This window comes from Hermetia illucens, chromosome 1, assembly GCF_905115235.1.
Source record: "Hermetia illucens chromosome 1, iHerIll2.2.curated.20191125, whole genome shotgun sequence".
Taxonomy (NCBI): Eukaryota; Metazoa; Arthropoda; class Insecta; order Diptera; family Stratiomyidae; genus Hermetia; species Hermetia illucens.
The window spans coordinates 112,324,695-112,337,189 of NC_051849.1; the positions used below are offsets into that span (position 1 = coordinate 112,324,695).

General features: G+C 40.6%; 1 protein-coding gene across 4 annotated transcripts in view; it reads left to right on the forward strand.

Moving 5' to 3' along the window:
- Nucleotides 1-12,495, forward strand: part of LOC119647764 (RING finger protein nhl-1) — a 116,095-nt gene that overhangs the window by 33,248 nt on the left and 70,352 nt on the right. The gene's annotated exons all lie outside the window — the stretch shown is intronic.

Genomic DNA, 12,495 nt, shown 5'->3' on the forward strand with positions numbered 1-12,495 from the left:
AAGTTCGACGAACCATAAACAGCTCGAAAACCTGGAGGGGCCCAGGTCTGGATCGGGTGCTAAATTTCTGGTTAAAGAAATTTACCAGCGTACACGGTCGCTTGGCACGCAGCATAAATGAGGTCATAAGTCGGCCGGAGGAATTTCCACCCTTCCTCACTGCGGGGAATTACCTACCTTATCCCTAAGAAGGACACGCTGAAGGACCCCGCAGACACAAGGCCGATTACTTGCTTACAACCTTCTACAAATTCATCACGTCCATTATTAGTGGAAGGATCAATGCGCACCTCGAGACCATCAACATTCTATCCAAGGAGCAGAAGGGTTGCCGAGTTGGTTCAAGGGGTTGCAAAGAGCAACTCATTATCGACTCGGTAGTTGTAAGACAAGCAACTAGAGGCCAAAGAAACCTCTTTAGTTGTTATATCGATGATGCCAAGGCTTTCGACAGCCTTCCGCATACCTGGCTAATCGATATCCTACATCTGTATAGCATTGATCCGGAACTAATAAAGTTTTTGCCCACAGTCATGAAAGGGTGGCATACCACCTTATCAGTGCATACATCTGGGGAGGGGCATCTCCCAGGAGGATTCGTTGAGTCCTCTTTGGTTTTGTATGGCACTGAACCCCCTTTCATGGCTACTGAATGATACTAGAAGGCATGGTTTTGCAATAAAATATGGCCTACGTGCTAAGTACGAACTGACACACTTGATGTACTTAGAATGATATCAAGCTGTACGCTGGTACTGACGAATCATCTTAGAAGTCTGTTGCGAATAATAGACATGTTCAGCCATGATACTCGGAGGGAGTCTGGATTAGACAAATGTCGAATCCAAGTCATTCGCAAAGGTCATCACAAGCCGAATGCCGGATATAGCGTTGGTGACCTCCACATCGAAGCTATGACCAAGACAGACTTCTGCAAATACCTAAGAATTCTGCAAGGAACACATGCTCGAGCTCATGATCTGAAGGATGCTCTGCTGTCCGAATTCCTGCGACGTGTAAAGCTGGTGCTGAAATCGCATCTCTCGGGGAATAATAAAATAAGCACATTGAATATATTCGCTATCCATTCACTTGCTTATGCATTCGGAATATTGCCGTGGACAAAGACCGATCTGGAGAACGTGCAGCTGCGGATACGATCAACTATGTCTAAATTCCGAATATATCATGGCAATGGTGGAAGTTCTTGAGAAACTCTACCACCGGTGGTAGAGCCAACATAAAATTTTCCATGAAGTCGCGAATAGTGTAGTGTTCTCAGGAAACGATCGCGCCGGTGGGAAACTGAGGGTAAGTCAAAATCTTCCACTGCATGCTCCTTAACATTGGTGACCGAGTGCAAAGGGCCAATTTTGAGTTTTCAAGTTTTGGGGAAGTGTTCTTGAGGGCCATAAATCTTCCCTTTGGTCCCCGGAATTTTTTCATGCCCGCAGCGGGGAATATGTAGACATATTTTCCGCTGAATTTTGAAACTGCAGAGTATTTTTACCGTTCCTTGTGGTCAACGTTGAGGTTTTATGGCCATCGAGTAGGGGTGAAAATGTCAATTCTTGAGTTTGGGCTGTTGTTGTTATGGAATTTTCCATAACATACGAATATTTATGAGGGTTTTGAAATTAAGATATAGAATTTTCCATATAACGAATTATATTATTACTTTTTTTATTTTTTATTAGTTTTTGAAATATATGAATAATTGCTATAGGGCAAAGCAATTGCAAATATGTGTTTGATGTTTTTAAGGATTACAATTGATAATTTTAGTTAATTGTTTTTTGTCTAGGACATGTCTTCGCCTCCATTACCGCATTACAGCGCTGCGCCCCTATATATGGTCACCAGGCGATTTCATACGCCTCAAAAGAGCTAAGATATATCCTTCATATGAACATGAGTGAGCATAAGCGCCCGCTTGGGGGAGCCAACATATACGTTTGGTTTTGAAAGTTTCCCTTTTGCATTGAGGGAAACCAACATATAAATGTAGGTATCTTACGCCACAACAATTGGACAGGTTAGTGTGCAATCAGGTAGGGTATAGTGATAATAGTGATAGAGGTAGTTATCTACATAACGTAAACTGTCTGTAGTTTGTCATTGAGAAAAGCCTACTGATGAGTACATTGGGAATGGACAAAATACGTATCTAGGCGTTCCCAATAGGTTTTCCATACCCCAACTTAGGAGTGAAGTTTTTAGAGGTCCCCAAGCATCTCCCCTGTTCCCAATGATGCACTGACCGACATTTACCAAATACACTTCCCCCAAAATGATAGTGTTAGGATAAGGAGCATAGACTAGTTCAAGGGACGGGACATATGCATTATGTCACAAGCCAGTAGTCTTATCCCATAGTAGGAAGTCATGTTAAGCACACTAGTAAGATTTAGGTTAATTAAGAGATTGGATAAGTTGAAATTGATAAGTGGCTGTCATATGAATTTAGCGCTTGTCCCAATTATGAAATGTTATCATAATTGAGTAAGAATAATTAGATCTGTGGAAGTGGGCTTAGTCAACAACTTTGTAATTTTGGATAAATGATGATATATTACAGGGCAATAGTAGGAAGTCCGTTAAAGTCCGTCCGCTTGTTGGTCTTGAGGGAGAAGTGTGTAATGAAAGGGTTGTCCCCACAGATCGATCACCCAAATCCAGAACACTGGGGTTAGTTCTTCCTCAACTGGTATGTGTTCTTGGGATGTTCATGCCAGTGTGGTGGACATGATGAACGTTAGTTTAAAAATGGTATGCCCTAGGGTGTCATTCCAGACACATACTAGGGAAAGATCTTCACGAGCATTAGGTTTTAGCTTATTTTCATGAAAAGGGGAAATCGTTTAAATCACACCAATTGAAGGTAGATTCCTTCACCACATAAAAGTTAGGAGAGGGAGGGGACGTTACCAGGGTTCTACGCTGCTAAGGGACCAAAACCTCTGTTTTCTATACCTACACGGTAAGATAGAGTGCCTGGTACTACACAATTCCAGCAAGAGGGTTGAATTGGTACCTACTTGCAACCTATCTTATACTAGAATATCTGGAAGTGATGAAATTTAGCGCCAGATATGTAAATATTATATGAATATGAAGATTACCATTATTCGTATTCAATAACAGCTTGTACGGCATAACATACTAGCTATAATAGGATGAGCTAGTAGCCAGGCAGGCAACAGAAAAGTGCTTGTTGACGACAAGGCCCCGTTATCGTAAAGGATTAGGGATCATGTAAGAGAGTAACAGCTGTTTTCGCTTGGATGTCTCTTGACGAGAATACTGAATAATAGAATGGTCACAGGCGGATAGTCGCGGGTCAAGCCAGCTTGCAATGTAGAATGCAAGTTGTCGCCCATCCAAACCTAAAAGAGCGGGTGAACCTGCCTTGTGACCACGGAATAAGGGCGTGGTTGACGTGACGGCATAACATCATCGCCAAGTCGACTCACTGCGCGCTTATTTTTCCAGCAAAGAGCAGGTGAGTCCCTGGCATGCGACTGTCTGTAAGGCAGACTGCGGGCTGACTCAACTTAACTTGAAGGATCGATCTTTTAATCCTCCGAGTGGCGTGAAGTCGGACCAAGAGCGCATCAATGAATGGAAATCGAAGGCAATGCACGCTAACACATAAATTGACTTTGGCAGCTTTTTGTCGATTTGCATTTGTCGAACAGATGGCTGTGTGCTGGGTTGCTCTTTGCTGGGACGGAGGGGTTCATGGATGCCATTCAGGATGGCGTGGTCGCCACCCGAGCTTATAAAAACCTTATCATGAAAGAACGGGTGAAGAACGACCAGTGGAGAATGTGTGGCTCGGCGTTAGAGACTTTTGACCATCTCATTTTTGGCTGCACTGTTATGGCACCGGTGCAATACATCAGCCAACATGATGCTGTATGTATGTATCATCAGGGGAACATGTCCGGTCTACCGATATGAACCGCAAGCAGTACTTGATAGTTCTGCTTACAGCATGTATTGGGACCGGCAAGTTCTGACTGATCGCCATACTCTACATAACAAGCCTGACGTACTGTTTGTTGAGAAGGCGGGAAGCTCCGCGTATATTATTGATGTTGCTATCCCCCATACTAGCAACATTAAACGGAAATATGTGGAGAAGAAGGTGAACTATGAGCCATTCGCTTGGGAAATTATAGAAATTTTGCGTCTCGAGTGGGGAGGCAAGCCATTATGACTTTCTCAATATTAGTAGAATTTTCACCAAGTTTGGTAGCATTCCGCTTTTTATCGTAACATACTTATATATGTTACGACGCGATAGTTGAGGGTGTAGAGCATCAGTCTATCAATCTCGCTGCTCTGGATTCGAATCCGAATAGAATTCGAATAGTCATTTGGCTTGCTGCTGTGAGCTTATCACTTGCACAGCGTTAAGTGTGATAATAGTAAAAATGAAGCACAGTCTGATAGTGCAGATGACTTATACTCCACTAAGGAGTGAACTAGAAACACCTACATATGTTAATGCATTTTATGATTCTAGGATGAACATAAGAAGGGTTTCAGCTCAATTTTCCAAAAATATAGTAAGATACTATTATTAACTTCATTTTATCAGATATCGTTATAAACTGTATTTTGAGGCCTAGACATCATAGCTTTGTGACTTTTTTCAGATTCTTCAGTTTAATCATTTTTGGAGAACGAGTCCGTAAAAAAATCACAGACCAAGCAATGCCCCGCTTTACAACTAAATTCAAAACCAAGACTTGCTTCAGAAAGTACTAATGAAGATTTTTCATGTGATATCGCATGTCGTATGCCTTTCTCTAGTACAAAAATGGTGTACCCTCTTATTATTATTTCAGGCATGCAATGTGCTTGCGACAAAGTATCCACTACAATCGTAGCCTGGGCAAGGATGATGGCGAACGTTAGAGGGCGGGGAAACCAAGAAAGCACGGTCGTGCACTTTGTGTATAGAAAATAGGAGAGCGAGCTAGAGTGGATTCACTCTGTCCCGTAATACCTAATGATGATTGCACGAGGCAGACGGGCGAGGCGCAAATGGTTTACTGGTGCATTCAAGGCTTCCTAAAACAAGTCGGGAAACCGGAAGCTGGACGCTTCAGGTATGAAAGGTTTTATGTATTTCTCTTATAAAAACATTTGGATGTGAGTTTTTCCGATTAGTACGTACACATAATATACGCATATATTATTTGAGAATTTCCACTTTCGGGTGATATTGACATTTAAAATCTTGAATTTCCAAAGAAGTGACAACTTTAACCTATTATAACTTTGTTAGTAATAGTGCCATTTCGAACAAACTTGGTAGGATCAAGCTCTATATTATAGGCTACATTGCTGTAAAATTTCGCTAGAATGAACATAAGGGGGGTTCTGCAGCCAATTACTGAAAATTATAATATACTATTAGTAAGTTTATTTGAAGGGATATCGGTATGGAAGGTATCCCGAAGCCTTAGCCACCATATAGTGCCAACCTCTTGTTTTTTTTCAGATTTTTCGGTTGGTAAGTTTCTGAGAATAGCCCCATTAAATACTTTCAAATCCCTGTACTCTCCGCCTTTCCAACAAATGTTAAAACTAAGCTTCGGAAAGTACCAACTGAGACCTTTCATTTAATACCCCACATGACTATATTTGGTGAAAAAAAAAATGTATACCGCCTTTTGCATGTATGGGGACCCCCCTTAAGTTCGACGTAAAAGGATGTAATTCACTGTATGCGTGAGCGTTCACAGTTTCCACCTTTCCATTAAATTTGGTGAGAATCGCTGCTACAGTCTCCGAGAAAAATGCAGACAGACAGACCGACTGACAGTATACCGATTTGAATAAGGTTTTGTTTTACACAAAACCTCAAAAAGAGGCAAATAAGTAATGCAGCCTCATTCACGCCACGAGTACAATACAATACCTTCGTCTCTAATACTGGAAGGCGCCTCTCTCATCTCTAATACCTCTATGTAAATAATATCTTTAAGATCAATGAAAATAAATGGCACAAAGAGGTACTGCTTAATAAATTCACAGAACACGCGAGTAAAATTGGAATGTAATTTGTAAAATGAAAACAAAATTATATGCCCGGATAGCTGACTAGTTAGAGCACAAGGCTGCCATACAGAAGATCGCGGTTCAAATCTCACTGGTGGCTGTGGGATTTGTATCGCGATTTGACGTCGGATACCAGTCGACTCAACTGTGAATGAGTACTTGAGTCAAATCAGGGTAATAATCTCGGACGAGCGCAATGCTGACCACATTGCCTCCTAGAGTGCACTCCTGTAGTGTACCGTTAACGGTCTTGAATGAAGTGCTGTAACACACTTCAAGGCCCTGATCCAATATGGATTGTTGCGCCAATGATTATTATTAAAATTATAAATTATTAAGAATAACATCATCATCATCATCATCAACGGCGCAACAACCGATATCAGGAACTTTAGACATCCAGGTTTTGCGCCGAGGTCCACCAATTCAATATCCCCAAACGCTGTCTGGGGTCCTGACCTACGTCATCGCTCCATCTTAGACAGGGTCTGCCTCGTCTTCTTTTTCTACCATAGATATTGCCCTTATAGACTTTCTGGGTGGGATCATCCTCATCCATACGGATTAAGTGACCCGCCTACCGTAACCTATTGAGCCGGATTTTATCCACAACCGGACGGTCATGGAACCGCTCATAGATTTCGTCGTTATATAGGCTACGGAATCGTTCATCCTCATGTAGGGGCCCAAACATTTTTCGGAGGATTTTTCTTTTGAACGCGCAGCAATTTGTACGTCGCGGGTGGTTCTTCCCATGATGTTGATATCGTCAGCCTAGGCCAGTGGTTGGGATGACTTAAAGAGGATGGTACCCCTCGCATTTACCTCAGCATCATGGATCACTTTCTTCAGGGCCAGGTTAAAGAGGACGCATGATAGGGCATCCCCTTGTTGTAGAACGTTGTTAATGTCGAATGGAATGGTCTTGGCAGTAATCCTGCTGCTTTTATCTGACCCCGCACATTGGTCAGTGTCACTCTAGTCAGTCTTATCAATTTCGTCGGGATACCAAATTCTCTCATGGTCGTGTACAGTTTTACCCTGGCTATGCTATCATAGGCGGTTTTAAAGTCGATGAAAAGATGGTGCAGCTGATGTCCATATTCCAACAGTTTTTCCATCACTTGCCGCAGAGAGAAAATCTTGCCTCTTTGGTATGGCCCAATGATGTTCTGGGCGTATGGGACTATCCGGCCTAGCAAGATAGCGGAGAATATCTTATAAATGGTACTCAGCAACGTGATACCTCTATAATTGCTGCGCTGTGTGATATCTCCCTTTTTATGTATGAGACAGATAATTCCTCTTTGCCTGTCGCCAGACATTGTTTCGCTGTCCCACACCTTGAGCACAAGTTTATCAACCACTTAGTGTAATTGGTCGCCGTGCTGTGGCTTCCACTCGGACGCAAACCGAATGACTCATTTTTTGCCTCACTTTTGCTTCCATGTTTCATCTACTAGGTATATGTAGTCTTTTTGATGTGCGGTAAATTTACATGAAACTGACAATTTGGACCTCAACAACTCTGTTAGAAACTCTTCAGTATTATACTTCATATTATGGGATATATTATTGTAACATTTTATGATTGTAGGATGAAACATTATTTTCAAAATATAGTTATACACTATTATCAATTTTATTTGAGTCAATATCACAATGAGTAGTATTTTCAGCGCCAGATATCACCAGGTCTTAATATAAAGGGGTACTTTTTCACATATCCCTCTTTACAACATGTTTGAAAACTAAGCCATTCACCTTTTACAGGTATGCAATTCGTTTTAAGGGGTAAACCCCACTAACTGCTTTAAAAAATTAAGCGTGGTATGATCGTTGAAAGTTAAAAAGAGGTACCGTAAACGACTTGAAGTTGAAACTTTAAAAGTCTTTTCTGCAAATATCTTAGAAATAATAAATTTTATACGCCAAAAATTACCGTTTTTAGTAAGAAAACAACAACGACTATCGCCATTTTGTAAAAATGCATAATTTTTTAAATATCCATCGACATTTTTTGGTTCAAATGATCCACTTCGCCACAATTTTGGCCACCAGGAAATATAAAAATAAAAATACCTTTTTTGACGGCCATTGGTAATATTACTGAAAATTGCCCAATATATGCACTATAAGATAATATAATGATCATTCAGAAAAGTTTCGACATTTTCTTAAAAAAAACATCCTGAAAATGGCCTAAATTTTAATGAAACAATTGGGGTTAATCCCTCAAGGGGTTATCCCCTGTCAAGGCTGTTTTTTTTTTGCCTTTTAAAGAAATTTTTTGTGAAGCACCGAAAAAAGATACAAATAGATCACCATAGATTTATTAATATCTTGGGCGTTCATATTAATTTTTCCAGCCCGATCGCATAGTTGGTTATTGAAATACAGAGCAATTTATACACCCATCTCCAAAAAAAGGTGTTTTTCTGCTACCACGGTAGAGGGCGCTATGATCATCTTAAAGAAAAAAAGTAAACGGCATTTTAACGTACAGACTAGGATTATTAAAAAATATTAAAAGCTAAATTTTTGGTGCCCTGTTGAACTTCTTTTTGTGAAATTTGGTGTCTTTTTAGGGCTTCTTTAATGAATAAAAGAAAAACCTACCGAATGGATCGCAATTATTCTGATTTTCGGACCGTAGAAATATGTTCTGAATAAGTCGTGAAAATTTCAAAGAATTTCGTTGGATTGATTTTGGGCTATGGTGGTAGTCGATTTTCAATATGCAATTTCGAGAAAAACGCATTTAAAAAGTAGAATGCGATTTTTAACCATAACACCTTAACTGACCATTAATCTGTACATACCTAGTTCATAAACCTTAGGTTTCTTCAAAAAACACATGTACAGCCTTGGCTTCCATTCTTGTCCTTTTAGCGAAGTCATTCGAACATCATTCGGACTGATAAATACGCGCTTTATTACGGTGGTCGACATAAATCTGGCATGTGACTTATCACGTATTTAACACCGTAATTTCCGAACGCTATAATAAGCGAGCCTTATCGGAACGATACCAATGGCACCTGGACTAAGGAAATAACTTTCAAAGCGATGATATGAATATGTGTTGATTCTATTATAGATATGAGCAGTCAAAAGTCCAAAATCATAGGCGGCGATTTTACCGTGTGGACTGTGGATTGGGGCAGTTGAAGTACAAATACTAAAAACGGTATTCTGTTAGAGACTTTCGCGAAGATTGGGATGGTATTCCCAATAGAGCCCTTAAGCTCATTGCTAAGACTAAGCAGGACTGCTTTATCAGCATATTCGATACGCGCGTTAAGAGAAATTATCGGAAGTCTAATAAGCATCCGCGAGATCCATCATTATTAAGCCCAATTACATACAATAGGCAAAATTCTAGGTAGGGTTATTAGTAGCAGGCGTCTATCTGTGTGTTGAAGACGCTCTTCTCAAAGGTGGCTGTTGACACGTAATTTAAGTTGTTCAGGCGGTAAAATACCCCAGACTCTAATGTCAGTTCAAATAAAGTTAATAATTTTATATTTGTATATTTTTATTTTTTTTTTGTAAATTGGTAATACATTTTCTATTATGATCAACAAAGCTCAAAGTAATTTCCCTCTTGTAAGTGAATGAGCCGCGTTTATATATATGGCGACTCAAGAAGACTATGTACAGGAGCTGAAACTCGAAATGAAAGGCTGGGCAAAAATCAATTCGTGTTTTTATAGCACTTCTTTGTGTGGGAATCCATATAACCAGTTACAAACAGCCAATAGGAAATTGATAAAATAAGATTGGGACGTTATTCGAATCGCCGTCTTCTACGTTTGATTTTGGCACCAAATGTAGCCACGTGCACTAACACCATCACACAAATGAAAACCAAAACCAATGAAGACGCAGAAAATTCAACGGCGACCTTGATTAAAAAGCTCAACCCACCGGGCCCCACCTTTTTGTCCTGTAAAAATGCAAGCTTTGCCTAGGCAATTTTACTACCTGCATGTAGTAGTCTTGCGGCAATTGTAATTAATAACATGAAAAAGCATGGAAAAGTTGTTTTTCTTTCGATCCTGAAAAATTCTGCAAATATTCTATTTGATTTTGATACCATGGGAGGTTAATAGTCGAACTAGAAAACACAAAAACAACACCAATTGTCCAGGATATTGATACCTATTCTTAAGGCACCTCGCGTAGTCTCCATTAACTGTAGATTTTTCTTCGAGAATGATTAGCGATTTTTCATTGATTCTTATTCCTTCTCTTTCAAACTTTATTTTGGGCTTTGCACTGGATCTATTGGTTTGGGATTACTCGCTCTTATTCGCTGATTTTTTCTGATAGGTTTAGGTAACTGCTCCAAAATCGTAAATGCTCCAAAGGTTTAGGTAACTGCTCCAAATATATAAATTTTATACAAATTTACTGTAGCTGACACCATGCTGACGTCACAATTAGCGAGAAGTTTTGACATTCGTGTGAAATATTAAATTCGCGTTTATGAAAAATTTACTTCTCTCCAGGTTTTGTGTAAACACTTATATTAAATCTAGGCCTCAAAATATGTCCCACTTCGATATCTGACCTTACTAATAGTATATTACCAACTTTTAGAAATTCACTGAGAAAAACCCCTTAACTTCATCCTAGGAGTATTAAATTTTGCACCGGAGAGAGACAGTATCGCACATACGCATGCCAAGTTTCATGGAAATACGGCTTTTAGTGTCAAAGTTATAGCAATTCAGATTTATCAATTTCGTGAGAATTTATTGCATCCTAAGCCTGGACAATAAGATCTGGACGTCATAATTAACAAGAATAATTGACACTCGAGTAAATGTTAAAATTCAATTCATGAAGGAATCAACTTCTCTTTTGAACGCATTCTTGACAACCGTATTCGCGAAATCGTTGAAATAACCGTGAATCAAGCCGGATTTGTCAAGAACTGCGGAACTACTGACACAATACACGCTGCGCGGTTACTCATGGAGAAACACCGTGAGAAGCATCGCCCTCTTTACATTACCTTTCTGGATCTAGAGAAAGCGTTTGACCGTATACCACACGAACTCATCTGGTATGCTTTACGACAACACTTCGTGCCAGAAGAACTCGTGCGCTGGGTTCAATTGCTCTACCACGATCCGAAAAGTAAAGTTCGAAGTATGGCGGGTGTATCAAAACCGCTTCGTGTTTCTGTTGGTATTCATCAAGGAAGCGCCCTCTCACCACTCCTCTTTGTTCTTGTTATAGACATCGTCACGCGGAATATCCAACGTCCAGCGCCCTACACACTGCTTTATGCAGATGATGTTTTCCTCGCATCTGAAAGCAAAAATGATCTCGAGCAACTTGTTCAAAAATGGAATGATCGCCTCATGCAACACGGTCTCAGATTGAATTTAAACAAAACTGAATTTTTGATGACAAATCCCCATGAAACAGACACAATCACTGTCAGCGGGAGTGATCTGCCCAGAACTGAGCGATTTAAATACCTCAGGTCAACGCTATCAGCCAATGGAGAACTGCGTTATGAAATTGCTTTACGCATTAACGCAACCTGGATGAAGTGGCGTTCCACAACTGGTGTTCTGGGTGATCGACGTATCAACGAACGTCTCAAATCTAAAATTTACCGCACTGTCGTCCGTCCAGTCGCTCTCTATGGTTCTGAGTGTTGGCCGACTATAAAAGACAATGAACGGCGTCTTGCGGTAATGGAGACGAAGATGCTACGTTGGAATAGTGGCGTCACACGTTTAGATCACATCCGAAATGAGGATATCCGGGATCGTTATGGGATTGCACCGATCGTGGAAAAGTTGCGAGAGAGGCGTCTTCGATGGTATGGTCACGCAATTCGTGCAAACGAGAAGTTCACTTGCCAAGATTGGTCTGAACATCGAAGTTGATACGCTAGATGGGGATATGAAAGCCTCGGGATTGCACCCAGATCAGGCATTCGATAGAGCCAAATGGCGAAGCCGATCACGTCGAGCCGACTCCGCTTGTGAACGGGAACAAAGGCTGAAGAAAAAGAAGAAGAAGAATCAACTTCCCTCAAGCCCTTTTTAAGGTTTTACTTGAAACAAAACCTTATTAGAATCAAGTCGATGTCTGTCTGTCCGTCTGTCTGTCTGTTATAGCCGATTTATTCGGAAATGGCTGGACCGATTGTCACATTGACAATATGTGGTCTGTTGTTCCCTTTACATATAGCAAGTGGCACTATTTTATGTTAAGGGGAGGCTCCCAGACAGACCCCGCAATGTGTTCAGCTCTGGCCAAGCTTTGGCCCAAAGTATGGGCGGAATTACGCTCAATATAATTCGCAGTCATGTCGTGTTCTGTGAATTATATAAAGGAGCACTTAACATCCGCAAGCCACTTTGTCACGCTACTCCCAGGGCAGAGGTGAGG